We start from the raw sequence: 16,575 nt of genomic DNA on the forward strand, positions 1-16,575 counted from the left end.
TCCAAACTGAAAGATGATACCTCAAACATTTCTGCATTGCCTTAGAATGGGACTTAAGCCCTTAACCTTCTGACGTTGCAAGGTTGACTCCTCTTGTTGTTTGACAAGGAAGTTATATGCCACATTTAATAGTTTTACAGGTTCTTGTTGAGTTCCCTCATACTGAAATGTATTACCTTAACAGGATTGGTTGAAGCATGTTGGGAGTGGTATCTGAACGCTTAATGCTGTACAACTTGGACTTAGCTCCCCTGCTGTTCCACACTGTGAAGAGGCATTATTTAAAAATGAGAACAGAAAGACGTTTATCTGATGCTATGATGCAGCAAAAGTGCTAGTGCTGCTATTTAGAAGAATCATGTCCACTCTGAAGTAATTCCACAAGGCCACAGTTAATCTCAAATAGCTCAGGCTTCAACTGATATTGGTCTCCTAGGCTAAAGTATATCCAGTGATTTGGGTTGTGATGATGAATAGTGATGGCCTAGAAAATCTACAAGTTACCTAATATTGGAGCACATCACCAGTAATTTCTTAGATTTTTAGGTTGAAATGTGATTTTCCACCATTGAAACTAACTGACCTGTAAACGAATTGGAGTAAGTGCATCCAAGTCACTTGGATTTCTGTTATTAACAGCTCTGAATCTTCAAATTGTAGCTGCAACTTGCTGTTACATGCTGGATGCTGGAAATTTTAATGGATCTCAGGCTGCTGCATGTAGAGGAAACCACATGGTGGGAGATTAATGCTCATTGAAAATAAGCAAGCACATAGGGGAATCTTTTCTGTCCCTGCACCTGATAATTTGCGAGACTCCTGTAGTCAGATTAAGGTCAATGTAATCAGAGATATGAAGGGAGCAATACATCCTGCGGTTCTCCATGCTTATTATTACTGTTATTACCTAATGGCTTAGCCTTATGATAATTTTTACTGTTTATAATGAATATATTAATGGGTGATACTTAGCAAATGTCTATCCTTTACTCTGGTGAATGTTGCATATGATATTTTTCTGACCTGACGTTTTGGCATGATGTGGGTCAATTTCATTATGTGAGTCTGCATAAAAAATGTAACGCTTCACATTTTACAGGAAGACCCTGTTAAAATGGTCAAATATTTGTGCCTTTTCCATTTCTGAAGTAAAACTGTAGGTCTTTTTGCATGGTTCAGATCTCTCTGCAAGAGCATTTACTGGTAATATGAACAAAGAGATCTTCAGTTGTGTTGTGCATTATATTGCTTAAATAAGCAAAGTGCTGCAGTTTTTTTCTGATGTCCCTTTCAATCCAGTGCATGTTAGCTAGAGAAGCTGCATGCTTCTTATTTGATTATTCTTTTCCAACTGTATTGACAACTTCTCTGCAAAAACTTCATTTAACATCATCCACGTCCAGCGACAACCCTCAACACTGCAGAATGCAAAACAATTGTAAAAGTAAATGATGACTGAAATTACTGAAACACAATTTACTTTATCCTCTGGGGAGGTAAAGCCAATCAAAAGATGACTTCAAACACCAAGAACATGGAAGTGGGAAGATATGTAATTGTTGTCACAGTAATCAAAGAATTGATGTTCACGTTGGCTGTTTTCTCCGTCTATTTGTGAACTTGTTTCTTTGCATAATTGACTTTGCCCACCTCACACACCTGTTTGTGTGCTGGTACCTAATCACAGAAAATATTTTGTAGTTGCTGCTTTCAAACATGCAACTGGGACGACTCACCCACTATTAATGGCAATTACTAAGTTTCACTCATTCTATCACCAGTTCCTCCCCCCCCCCACCATGACAGAAAAATCCGTGGCTGTGAATCAACATACATCAAAGTTGCTGGTGAACGCAGCAGGCCAAGCAGCATCTATAGGAAGAGGCGCAGTCGACGTTTCAGGCCGAGACCCTTCGTCAGGACTAACTGAAGGAAGAGTGAGTAAGGGATTTGAAAGCACTCTTCCTTCAGTTAGTCCTGACGAAGGGTCTCGGCCTGAAACGTCGACTGCGCCTCTTCCTATAGATGCTGCTTGGCCTGCTGCGTTCACCAGCAACTTTGATGTATGTTGCTTGAATTTCCAGCATCTGCAGAATTCCTGTTGTTTGGCTGTGAATTAGTTGGCTTTGAGGATCTATATAGATGCAAAGCTCCCATGCTGACAATATGACTGAAAGTGAAGGCAGTAATCTGAAATTCAAATACAGTATACAAGTTTCTACTCAGAAGCAAACACCTACATCCATTTATAACTGTGAATTAAGCTGTCAAAATTAACAACATCTGGTCACTTATGATATCTGATGCTGGTTGTTAATTAAGATTTACAATCTAACCTGTAATACAAGTAACTATGGAAACTGTTTACTTCGGCTAGGTATTACATAGAAACATAGAAACATAGAAAATAGGTGCAGGAGTAGGCCATTCGGCCCTTCGAGCCTGCACCGCCATTTATTATGATCATGGCTGATCATCCAACTCAGAACCCAGCCTTCCCTCCATACCCCCTGACCCCTGTAGCCACAAGGGCCATATCTAACTTCCTTTTAAACATAGCTAATGAACTGGCCTCAACAGTTTGCTGTGGCAGAGAATTCCACAGATTCACCACTCTCTGTGTGAAGAAGTTTTTCCTAATCTCGGTCCTAAAAGGCTTCCCCTCTATCCTCAAACTGTGACCCCTCGTTCTGGACCTCCCCAACATCGGGAACAATCTTCCCGCATCTAGCCTGTCCAATCCCTTTAGGATCTTATACGTTTCAATCAGATCCCCCCTCAATCTTCTAAATTCCAACGAGTACAAGCCCAGTTCATCCAGTCTTTCTTCATATGAAAGACCTGCCATCCCAGGAATCAATCTGGTGAACCTTCTTTGTACTCCCTCTATGGCAAAGATGTCTTTCCTCAGATTAGGGGACCAAAACTGCACACAATACTCCAGGTGTGGTCTCAGCAAGGCCTTGTACAACTGCAGTAGTACCTCCCTGCTCCTGTACTCGAATCCTCTCGCTATAAATGCCAGCATACCGTTCGCCTTTTTCACCGCCTGCTGTACCTGCATGCCCACTTTCAATGACTGGTGTCTAATGACACCCAGGTCTCGTTGCACCTCCCCTTTTCCTAATCGGCCACCATTCAGATAATAATCTGTTTTCCTATTTTTGCCAGCAAAGTGGATAACTTCACATTTATCCACATTAAATTGCATCTGCCATGAGTTTGCCCACTCACCCAACCTATCCAAGTCACCCTGCATCCTCTTAGCATCCTCCTCACTGCTAACACTGCCACCCAGCTTCGTGTCATCCGCAAACTTGGAGATGCTGCATTTAATTCCCTCATCCAAGTCATTAATATATATTGTAAACAACTGGGGTCCCAGCACTGAGCCTTGCGGTACCCCACTAGTCACCGCCTGCCATTCTGAAAAGGTCCCGTTTATTCCCACTCTTTGCTTCCTGTCTGCTAACCAATTCTCCACCCACACCAATACCTTACCCCCAATACCGTGTGCTTTAAGTTTGCACACTAATCTCCTGTGTGGGACCTTGTCAAAAGCCTTTTGAAAATCCAAATATACCACATCCACTGGTTCTCCCCTATCCACTCTACTAGTTACATCCTCAAAAAATTCTATGAGATTCGTCAGACATGATTTTCCTTTCACAAATCCATGCTGACTTTGTCCAATCATTTCACCGCTTTCCAAATGTGCTGTTATCACATCCTTGATAACTGACTCCAGCAGTTTCCCCACCACCGACGTTAGGCTAACCGGCCTATAATTCCCCGGTTTCTCTCTCCCTCCTTTTTTAAAAAGTGGGGTTACATTAGCCACCCTCCAATCCTCAGGAACTAGTCCAGAATCTAACGAGTTTTGAAAAATTATCACTAATGCATCCACTATTTCTTGGGCTACTTCCTTAAGCACTCTGGGATGCAGACCATCTGGCCCTGGGGATTTATCTGCCTTCAATCCCTTCAATTTACCTAACACCACTTCCCTACTAACATGTATTTCGCTCAGTTCCTCCATCTCACTGGACCCTCTGTCCCTTACTATTTCTGGAAGATTATTTATGTCCTCCTAAGTGAAGACAGAACCAAAGTAATTATTCAATTGGTCTGCCATGTCCTTGCTCCCCATAATCAATTCACCTGTTTCTGTTTGCAGGGGACCTACATTTGTCTTTATCAGTCTTTTCCTTTTTACATATCTATAAAAGCTTTTACAGTCCGTTTTTATGTTCTCTGCCAGTTTTCTCTCATAATCTTTTTTCCCCTTCCTAATTAAGCCCTTTGTCCTCCTCTGCTGAACTCTGAATTTCTCCCAGTCCTCAGGTGAGCCACTTTCTCTGGCTAATTTGTATGCTACTTCTTTGGAATTGATACTATCCCTAATTTCTCTTGTCAGCCACGGGTGCACTACCTTCCTTGATTTATTCTTTTGCCAAACTGGGATGAACAATTGTTGTAGTTCATCCATGCAACCTTTAAATGCCTGCCATTGCATATCCACCATCAATCCTTTAAGTGTCATTTGCCAGTCTATCTTAGCTAATTCACGACTCATACCTTCAAAGTTACCCCTCTTTAAGTTCAGGACCTTTGTTTCTGAATTAACTACGTCACTCTCCATGTTAATGAAGAATTCCACCATATTATGGTCACTCTTACCCAAGGGGCCTCTCACGACAAGATCGCTAATTAACCCTTCCTCATTGCTCAAAACCCAGTCCAGAATAGCCTGCTCTCTAGTTGGTTCCTCGACATGTTGGTTCAAAAAACCATCCCGCATACATTCCAAGAAATCCTCTTCCTCAGCACCTTTACCAATTTGGTTCACCCAGTCTACATGTAGATTGAAGTCACCCATTATAACTGCTGTTCCTTTATTGCACACATTTCTAATTTCCTGTTTAATACCATCTCCGACCTCACTACTACTGTTAGGTGGCCTGTACACAACTCCCACCAGCGTCTTCTGCCCCTTAGTGTTACGCAGCTCTACCCATATCGATTCCACATCTTCCCGGCTTATGTCCTTCCTTTCTATTGCGTTAATCTCTTTTTTAACCAGCAACGCCACCCCACCTCCCCTTCCTTCATGTCTATCCCTCCTGAATATTGAATATCCCTGAACGGTGAGCTCCCATCCCTGGTCACCCTGGAGCCATGTCTCTGTGATCCCAACTATATCATAATCATTAATAACAATCTGCACTTTCAATTCATCCACCTTATTACGAATGCTCCTTGCATTGACACATAAAGCCTTCAGGCGCTCTTTTACAACTCTCTTAGCCCTTTTTAATGCTTGCCCTGGATTTGTCGGCCTGCCACTTTTACTTTTCCCCTTTGTACTTTTTGCTTCTACGCTCACTTTACACCCCTCTGTCTCTCTGCACTGGTTCCCATCCCTCTGTTGTGAACTAACCTCCTCACACCTAGCCTCTTTAATTTGATTCCCACCCCCCAACCATTCTAGTTTAAAGTCACCTCAGTAGCCCCCGCTAATCTCCCTGCCAGGATATTGGTCCCCCTAGGATTTAAGTGTAACCCGTCCTTTTTGTACAGGTCACACCTGCGCCAAAAGAGGTCCCAATGATCCAAAAACTTGAATCCCTGCCCCCTGCTCCAATCCCTCAGCCACGCATTTATCCTCCACCTCATCGCATTCCTAATCTCACTGTCGCGTGGCACAGGCAGTAATCCCGAGATTACTACCTTTGCGGTCCTTTTTCTCAACTCCCTTCCTAGCTCCCTATATTCTTCTTTCAGGACCTCATCCCTTTTCCTACCTATGTCATTGGTACCTATATGTACCAGGACCTCTGGCTCCTCACCCTCCCACTTCAGGATATCTTGGACACGATCAGAAATATCCCGGACCCTGGCACCAGGGAGGCAAACTACCATCCGAGTCTCTGGACTGCGTCCACAGAATCGCCTATCTGACCCCCTTACTATCGAGTCCCCTATCACAACTGCCCTCCTCTTCCTTGCCCTACCCTTCTGAGCTACAGGGCCAGACTCTTAGAATAAGAAACTTTCATTTTCAGGTCTTCTGCTGATCATTGTCAACTGAATTTACAAAAAGCTTGAACTCAAAACTGACCAAGTTGATACTTATAACTTGACAAACAATAATTGAATGAGGACAGCATAAACTTCCCCACAAGACACTGGAAAGACTTTTAACAATAATTAACACAGACTTAACTCAATGTTTCTCAGTCAATGGGCAGCTGTGATGTGTTTTTTTTTTGCAGAATACCACACAATTCTACATAGGATATATACTGTTCGTGTATTTGGTTTTAAAAAAGAGACTGAACGGTCATTTCTTACTACAGCTATTAAATAAGTGTCATGACATTTTGCAATTCATGTTGTGTGTCAGATATTAAGTAGAGTTTAATATTATTATGTGTCATTATTGAACTTGTACCCTTGGATATTATTGTAATGACAGTTTTTATTAGTAAAATGCTGATTGATATTCTGCAGAATATTTTTGCATTGAAATGTGGGATAGAAGGACCATCTTATTTATGCAAATGTACAGGCAGAATAACACATACACTGAAATCTACTACCATAATTGTAAAGCTGATAAAATTTTGCAGAGGTTATTGCCTACTGCAGTTGAGCTTTCTTCAGTACTGTAGAGTTTCCATGTTCATTATTGAGAGTTTAATTACATAAATGAAATATATTTTTTCTGTTTCTGTAACAAAATATGAGCTTTAAGTCTTTTCACTGAATCTGAGCAGCTCAAACTTTGTCTGTGAGACTTTATTTCAATGATGATTTCAGAGCTTCCTCTGTGACCTGAATGTGAACCATATTTTAGATGGCAGGTTAAACCAAGATGAGTTTGTGATCAGGTATGGTGGCACCAATCTAATGGTGCTATCTTCAAGAAGAACAGGTGAATTCTATCCAGTGTTCCAATGTTTACCTACTATCAACAATCAAGCCGTCTGTTTTCACATTGTTGTTTGCAAATACTTTCTGTTTGGAAATTATCCACCACTTTCTGCAAAATAACCACATTTCAATTGTGCTCAAGTAATTTAGGATATAGTGAAGGGGAAGGAGGGCATTACCCCATCAGGTATGCAGGTCCCAGCTCCTTTGGGTTGGATTCAACTCACAAACTTCTTGTTTAGGACCTTCTGGCTACAGAGTAATATTTGGGGCTGCAGTAATATTTTAATTTATGTGAGTTGAAAGCTAAGGTTTCAAAGGCATTTGATGGAGCATTGCAATTGATTTACAACAGTGTGGGATTGGATTTGTACTACTTTGGACAGAGATATACAATCCACTACCCTGTAAAGTCATTCCAACCAGTAACACATAGCAACACTTAATATAAAACTAATATCCCTTGTGCTGTCCTTCAATTTGACCTGAAACAATCCGTATTCTAAAATGACCTACTTTCTTGTCTTGATCCATGCAGACTGCATTGCAATTGCACATCCCAAGGTGACAGTTTATTTGCATGAATAAAAAGATGTTCCCATGAGTGTGCTAAGCTCATGTAACTGGCCCAATAAGTTTAGGCCATTAAAATACTGTCCCCCAATGGTATTAAATCTGTACTTAACATCAACCTAAATTGATTGAATTTTATAATTGAATACTTCACTTATTCTAAAACTAGTTGTCTAAAATACTCATTTTAATTGCATTCAATCAAGGCTTAATATTTTAAGTTGCACTAAATTAATGGAATGACTACATATAGTTTTGATTTTGTGTTTTACATTCTGTGTTTTTGCTTGTTTTTTTGTTGTCATTTATGCTTCTCTTTGCATGTGGGGGGTGGCGGGTGGGTTTGTATTTTATGTTTTTCTTTGAGCAAGTTGGTTCCTCAGTTCTTCTTTGTTCTGTGACTGTCTGTGTGGAAGACAAATTTCAGGATTGTACACTGCATGCATACTTTAATTATAAATGTGCTTTGAATCTTTGAAAATGATAGCATGTGAGCATTTTTGTCTATGCCATATGCTTTCTTTTGCATGCTTATGTTCCTAACATGAAAAATGGACGATTAAGATAATTTCCTTCATTCTGAAAAACACACACAAAATGCTTGGATTTCCAGCATCTGCAGATTTTTTTCTGTTATTCATTTTAAAGTTTAACTTATGATATAATATTCACAAACTCAGAAGATTTCATAATCTTCAGTGCATCTTACAAGTAAGGTCAACATCTTCCTATTTCTAAAGCAAGATTAAAATGGGTATTATGCTGTATTTTCTCTCAAAAGTGATTTGGCTTCAACATTTTGTATTAATTTTCTCCTGAAATTAAACTCCAATTCTGGCATCAGCTAAAAGCAAATCAGAAAATTAATCCTTGTAGCAGACTAATTAAAGAGCAAAAGATTCCAGATGCTGTAGTTTGAAATAAGAACAGTGGTTTGGAAAATACTTAGTAGGTCTGAAAGTGATAGTGAAGAGAGAAACAGAATTAATGGTTCAGGCCACAAACACAAGAGATTCTTCAGATGTTGGAAATCTTGAAAAACACAGAGAAAATGCTGGAAGAACTCAGTAAGTCAGGCAGCATCAGTGGAGGGGATTAAGTGACATTTTGGGCTGAGACCCTTCATGAGGACTGGAAAGAAAGAAGGCAGAATCCAGAATAAGAAAATGGGGAGGAGAAGAGATACAAGCTGGCAGGTGATAGGTGACATGAGGTGAGGGAGAAGATGAGTGGGGGAGGAGGAATGAAGGAAGAAGCTAGGAGAGGAGAGGTGGAAAAGGTAAAGGGTTGAAGAAGGAATGTAACAGTTGGGGAAGTAGACTATGGAAGAAAAGGAAAGGGGAAGGGAATGTGGGGGAGCTGATGGGCATGCAGGGAGCAGAGAACAGGTGAGACGGTAACCAGAATGAGTAATGGAAGAAAGAGAAGGAGTGGGGGGTGAAATTACTGGAAGTTAGAGAAATTAATGTTTATGCCAGCAGATTGGAGGTTACCAGGTGAAATATGAGATGCTACTCCTCCAACCTGAATTTGGCCTCATTATAGCCATAGAGGAGACCATGGACAGGTCATTGGCCTGATGAAAGGTCATCAGTGTAAATTGTTACTGTTATTTATCTGCAGATGCTGACAGACCTGATGAGAACTTCCAGTTTCCTCTGTTTCTGTTTTTGCACAGCAAGTTTGTTTTGATTGCTTAGATTTAAATTTTACTCGAATAGCTTAAGCACGGCAGGGTCTAAGTTTACATTCACACTTCATAATAATGTCATCATTAACGATATTTGATTATAATTAGATCGGAGTTATTTTATCAGTTGATATGTTAAACACTGTTTGCTAGATATATATAGAGATAGAGATAGATATACACAGGTTCCAATTGATTCCAGAAATATTCATTAGTTCATTAACTCCAGTATTTCACCCTTGTCATTCTCTTTGGTTTTTCTTAAATTTGATTTTGTTTCTGAATGTTTGGGAAGTCTTTTCAACATTAACTAATTGGTAATTATTTGTGCACTTTGACTGTGAACATTTGTTTATTAGGGTGATGATCACACTATTATAATTAAATCATAATTGTTACAAACCCAAGCAGGAAATGGAATCCTACTGTTTTTTTTCCTTCCCAAGTTTGTACAATGAACTCAAATGTAAATGAACATTTGGTTCCCAAAAGCGATGCTTTGACTTATGCTTGTCATGAATTGGTGGCAGCCATATTGGAACTGAACTTTCACCCCTTGAACTTAATAAAGCAGAAGCAAATGAAAGTTTCATACTCGCTAGGACAAGTTTCTAATGGGTGACAGTATACAAAGCAGCCTTTAATTAACTAAACATGTGTACACATTTATCAAGATAACCCAGAAAAGTTACAAAAATGAATCTTGTGAACTTTCCATCAGTCCAGGAGTGTTTTGCAAGGCATGGAAGAAACAACTTACTCTGCAATCAACAAATGTAACAGCTAAACTACATATCCAGTGAAATACTATTGTGTCTCACGGCACCAATCTCTTACAAAGAAATAGGAACACGCCAAAAACAAAAAGGACAGTCTGTGGTTATAAAGAATCTTTAACATTACATACTATAATATCCCACAATGATTTCCACAAACTTTGATAAGTAGGATCATGAGGTACTGTGGAAGAAAGTACATGGATAAGAAAGGATTAAAGGGATACCACCGAAATGTGGCACGATGGAGCAAACTCAGGTACACAGCTTGTGGGCATGGCAGAATCAGGTCAAATGGCCCGTTTCCATGCTGAATAACTGACTGCGTGACTCTGAATTAGGGTGGATGGACACAATGATTGGTCAAGTAAATTGTCAAGGAAATTCTCAGGCGGGGAATGGCCAAAAAATTTACAGAGGCAATACTGGAGCTAGAATTCCTATGGTTAAAAAAAGGCAAAATTGAAGCATTTGGATTAAGGACTTGAATTTGAGAAGCATATGCATATTGAAGGGCTGGAGAAGTTTGAAAAAGAGAGAGAAGTAAGGCCATCGAAGAATTTCAAAGTGATACATTGTAGCAAAGTGATATATTGTAGCAAACAAAATTATGACATGGGAGCTACTTTTCTTCAAAGGACATCACATTGAGCCTGGCCAAGGGTTCGTTAGCATAACCAATCTGTTGGTGTTAAGGTCTGGATGAAAGTTTCAAAGTTCATGTTGAGACTGGTGTAGTATGATGGAGATAGAAATTAGTAGCATTAGTCATGATGCAACGTACGGTGTGAAGATCGTCTTTGAGACAAATGTGATACCAAGATTTGTTTCACACATGGAAGAGAAAAAGATAGTGTTGATCTTTTGCAATGGAATTTGTAATAGGAATGACAAAAAGTAGCTTCCCATTATTGAAGTAAATGTTCAAGTTTAATTGTCATTCAACTATGCACATCACTCTCCCAAGTCAAGGTGCAAAACACCATACATACAGTCACAAAATAATATTTGCACAAATCCCTGAGAGGCATGGCCTGGAGATTGATGATACATGGGATGTTGTCCTGGAGCCATGTTTCTGAAAGAACAAGCATGCAGCATTTCCTTATCTCATGCTGGGTCAGGCAATCCAGTGTGTCTTCCAAAGAGCGAACATTGGAGAGCTGACCTGCAGGTGTCAGCTTCCAACTCAATGCGGATTCCAGCATGCCTGTCATGCTCTCCGTTCTCTCTCACAGCGCATCTAGCACCTCCTCCCCTGAGTTGCTGCAGCAGGCAACGCCAAGACCCGAAGGCCTGGTCCGCACAAAGCCTGAGGCCACACAGCTCCCCCATGTATACTCACCTATGGCTGCAAGTCCGAGAAGCAGTCAAAAAACTTCAAAGGATTGCATGCCATGGTAGCGTAGCGGACAACACAACACTATTACAGCTTGGGGTGTTGGAGTTTGGAATTCAATTCCAATGCCATCTGTACATCCTTCCCATGAGCACGTGGGTTTCCTCCAGGTGCTCTGGTTTCCTACCACATTCGGATGATATACTGGTTAGCAACTTAATTGGTCATTGTAAATTGCTCTATGGTTAGGCTAGGGTTAAATAGTGGGTGACTGATCAGGGTGGCTGCTTGGGCTGGAAGGGTCTGTTCCACACTATCTAATGGTGGAAGTAAGAGAGAGGTTGTTAAAATATAGCTGGATGTTGTCCAGTGATGGTATACTTGCAGGTCGTGCTGCTGAAGGCAGGTACAGAGGAGGGAAGAATAGATTGTTTACAGAGAAACAGAAATAATGAGAGTGCTGCAGAAATGTAGCCTTTGCAGGTGATTTACTTGTTTTTGTTGGATTGATACAAGAAACCTAACTAATTTAGTCCCACTTTACTGCATGTTGGTGGAGTGCCATTGAAGAACAATGTTATAGTTGATACTCACTGTGGCTACACATACATCAGGAAGAATGAAAAGTATTAATTTACTTTTGTTACACTTTTACAGGATGTCATTACCTACTTTGCAGGAGGCTGTCTGTATCAGGCCAAATACCCAATTGGAGGCTTTCAACCAAGGGATATTGGAAAGATGTATATGGATTCAGGAGACTAAGGCATGTTAAGGGAGGAAGTATTATAGACAGCGCCCTTGCATATAATAATGGAGGTGACAATGTTTTTTTTGAGGAATTCTGCTCAAGGAAATAACCAGAAGTGGCCTTTTCCATGACAGAGAAAATGAATATAGTAAGTCCATTGGAGATAATGTGGTCTAGAAAGTGACGAGAAAAGTAAGTGGTGATCTGTGTTGAGGAAGAAGAATGTGATGAATTTAGATGATAAGAGACCATGTGAATTGAGCTTGAGATTGAAGCTCTTCCAGTCTTGAATACAGGAATGCATTTTAATGTAACACACCTGATGTGAAAATCGACTCGACAGGAACTATGTAATGCTTGTTTGCCAATCAATCTAGTTAGCACTCTGCTGAAGAAATTTAGTCCTTAATAAAACATTAAGGCCCATTCCACTAAATTTGGCCTATTAATCCATTCAAATAAAAGCAGTTTTTGCCTAATTTTGAATGCAATAAATTCTTATGTTCTTTTGAGTATTTAGACATTCCTCTTATGAACAAAGTTATAAATATATAAGGTAGCATAATTTCTGAATTAGTTATCAGAGAGGAATTAATTCCAAAGAAGATGCGGAGGTCTGTATTATCCTAAATTTAATGAGTATATTTTTAAATAGAAGAGCAAAATTTAGTCAAAGCATAACTTCAAAATAAAGTTATTAGGAAAAACACACCTACACAGAAATCCAATTGCATAATTCTGCTGTTCTTTTAGATTATGCTACTGAAGTTCACAGAGTGAACCATAAGATCCTAACAACTATTGGCCCCCTGCTACAATGTCCACTTGGCACAATTCATGAGCATCCTACAACTCAAAGGTCGCCAACATTAATAAAGATTCAGATTTATTTTTACTTAATTCATGCTATTCTACATTGATGCTTTACTGGGAAGGATTCCTCCTTTCAAAGTTCAAAGTACATTTATTGTCAAAGTATGTACACTAAATATGTCTTCTTACAAACAGCCACAAGAAACAGAAACACAATAGAACTCATTTAAAAAAAACACACAACAGTTTGCAGACTATTTAATATTTCACTAATATTTGAGTAATATTGTAAGCATATTGCATGGTTAAGCATTCTTGTACATTTAAATGGTTATGGGTTATATGTAAAGTACATGAATGGTATATGTCATCATGCGCGTCACACTAACGTAAAAACGAAACTAGAGTACACACATTTATCCCAGTCTCCCTATGATTTTCTTTTGCTTAGTTTTTGGAGTTACAAAACATAACAGTGTCAATGAGGAAGTTTTAAACAAACCTGAAATAACTAACCTACCTGCTGAACCACAGCAAAACGTTTGAGTTGGGAAAAAAGCGCAGTGAGAAGTTTGAGATAAAAAAAGTTGCAGCAGTTTTTTTTTCTTCACATAGAGAGAAAAACATTAAAGTAGAAAAAAAACGCAGAATATGGAAAAAACTCACGGGTTCATAAACAGTGAATACCAGCTGCTAATAACCATGAATTTAAATAAAAGCAAAAATGACTGGCCACTTCAAAAAGATAGACACATATGATTGCAGAAGAGATAACTAGATAGTGTATACAGAGCAAATTAAACAATATTTTAAAACAAATGAAGTAACCAATGAGAAGCGATTCAGAAACATTTCCTACAGTCCCATAGACAATCCTACAAACACCACAGAGGAGGCCCCAGAATCTGAAATTGTTTCACAGCTACAAGTCTCACCTGTCAAGCACAGTAAACCCCTTGCCAGGAAAGGCTTTATCCCACAAAAGTAAGAAATCCTCCACAGTGATTAAATCTTTAGGCCTGAATGGGACAGTTTAAAATTTATTATGCCCTGGATGTCTACAGATATAGGTAGTTGCATTGTACATTATACCGTTAATATAGTTGAGATATATTTCGTATTGAGTTGGAGTTTATGGCTGTACAGGGAGCAATGTGTATTTAATAATTCAGTAATATTTGAGTAATATTTTATATATTTAGTTTGATTAAGCATTCTTGTTCATTTAAATAATGGTTATGAGTTACACGTATGTAATGTCATCTGACAACACGTTATTATGTTATATGTGCGCTCCTCACTAAAAGTAAAACAAAACTAAACACACACATTCTGCTCTCTCTCTCTGTTTCTTTCGAAAAGTTTTATGTTTAGGAGTTACAAAGCATAACAGCATTAAATACTCAGTGTCTGACAGAAAGAACAAATGGTGCCAACAATAAAAAAGTAAACAAATAACACCCAGAACATGAACTGCGGAAACCCTGAAGATGAGTCCACAGCCACAGAGCCAGTTCAGCATGATGTTTGCAGGCTACAGCTTCAGTGTCAGCACAGTGGTGAGGTGAGTAAACCTCATGGAGTAGTGAGCTGAACACCAATCCATCCTTTGCCCTCGGCATTGACCCTTGATCTTTTTAATTTATCTTGATGCTTAAATCGGCCAAACATTGGTTCATTTTCGCTCTTGGTCCCGGACTTCACCGCTTCAGTCTGGCCCCAGGCCTACTCCACCAATGGCCAAACATCAACTTATTTTTCACAGTCGGGCCTGGGCCCCACCACTTCGATTTGACCCCATGCCTGCTCCAGCAAGGGCCTCCAATTCATCCAAATGGGACTTAAGGTTCTTTGATGGCACAATTAAGGGAAGAATAATTGTTTAGCTTTAATTTTTAAAATTGCTACATTAATATGTGTCAAAGATTTTATAAAAACTATAAACCATTTTCTTTCTTATTCTTTGCTAGCTTTCTCTTTATCCTGGGCAATTGAGAGTGAACAGTGGACTGCAGCACACATCAGTTCTGTTATGATAAGTGAGGAAGGACTCTAACCCTAAACCTAAGCCTAAAATAGGCAGAAGTAGTTCTGGAACAGAGAGTTATCTGTCCTTGTATCCTGTACCTTTCCCTGTCACCCAGTCAAGAATTAAACTTTGTGAAATGCTTTGTGTTGGAGTGGGGAATCATGATGCAGTGTGAGTGAGTGAGCTGGAAAATGTTTAACCTAAAAAAAAGCTGTCTCTCGACTGTATTTAAGTTTCTCAATTTTAAATTAACAGGCTAGAAAAAGCAAGACCATTTTTGAAATTCTCAAGTCAATGATGAATTTTAATGACTCAGAAATGACTGTAGTTTTGTTGATCAGTGTGGTAATACCATTGACTAACAATGCCACTCAATATTCTCAACTATAATACTTTATTACATCTCAACTAGAACGTAGTTACTCTTTGATCCTCTCATAAACTAATTCACAAGAAATTGCCAGACATGTATCACCATGTTTTTGTCAGTTATCCAATGATTACAAGTTATAATCCTTGTTGTGGAGCAGCAACTTGAATCCAAATCTGTGCAGCATTACTTGTGTATAATGCCATATGCATTTGACTTTAGCATTTAAATCGGTGGGTCAATGGCTTGTACAGAAAATCTTGATGTACATTTTTTGACATGATATCTAAAGTAGCTGGAAATGTTCACTTGTATTTTTGAACTCACTCATAATCCATTTACTAATTTTACAGCAGATCAGTTAGTTTAATATCTGAGATGACAGAATGACTTCCTTTAATATGATCCTCTAATTCAGTTAATCCACAATATTAGGGAGCAGATCTTTTAAAAGAAAAATTCTCTATTCCTGTTATCTCACATTATTGAACAACTGATTTTGAAAGTAATTTTCCTGCCTAAATTCAGATTCTTGTAATTTCCTAATGGGTGTCTGACTCAATCACCATAGGTGAGATATCTAGAAGATTTGTTTTGGTTGGTTCTTCATTATATGATGTCTTTTTCAGAGTCTTAGGTCTACGTGTTGAACAATGTATCGAACCAGCAGTGGATTTTAATTTTCCCATATAGTTCCATTTCCTAAGTGCACAGCTTTGTGGTGGCTTTCCTGATAAAATGCAAATCTACGACTGGGGAATGGCATTAGTTTAACATTGGCAACTGATATGGTCACCATTCTAATTTATGTCACATCTTAGAAGAGATGGAATTAGGAAAATAAATATTGCGTAAACATTATTCTGCATACAACATGTCTTCATGTAGGAAATTAATGAACAGCTGCAGTTGTGATCATTTACTGGCATATTAGTTGAATTTTGGCAAAGACATCGTCACTGATGACCCATTGGACAGCTGCTTGTGAGCCTACTAATTTTTAGCTGGGACTCACAAAGAAGTCATGTGCCTGAGCTCCTGCTTATTATAATCTCATTCAGCAAATGGAATCATGGAATGAGTGTGCTGCTCATTTACATCTACTGTGTGTTACAATCTGTGCGTTGGAACTAGATGAATAAATCTTTTGGCAATTTAGTAAACCTGTTAGCAATGGCAAATGTGTTTAACTTCCAGTCCATCAAAAAAGTATTTTTTAATGTATGATCAATTAAAATCTTTAATAATTTCAACCCAGGCTGTGCAAAGGATTCATAAAGCCAGCCCAGCAACTATGT

At 39.0% G+C, this 16,575-nt stretch overlaps 1 protein-coding gene across 1 annotated transcript in view; it reads left to right on the top strand.

The window, feature by feature from the left end:
• The window catches only part of csmd2 (CUB and Sushi multiple domains 2), a 2,031,293-nt gene that overhangs the window by 1,042,325 nt on the left and 972,393 nt on the right, over positions 1 to 16,575 (top strand). The gene's annotated exons all lie outside the window — the stretch shown is intronic.

The sequence above is a fragment of the Mobula hypostoma genome, chromosome 26 (genome assembly GCF_963921235.1).
Source record: "Mobula hypostoma chromosome 26, sMobHyp1.1, whole genome shotgun sequence".
Classification (NCBI taxonomy): Eukaryota; Metazoa; Chordata; class Chondrichthyes; order Myliobatiformes; family Myliobatidae; genus Mobula; species Mobula hypostoma.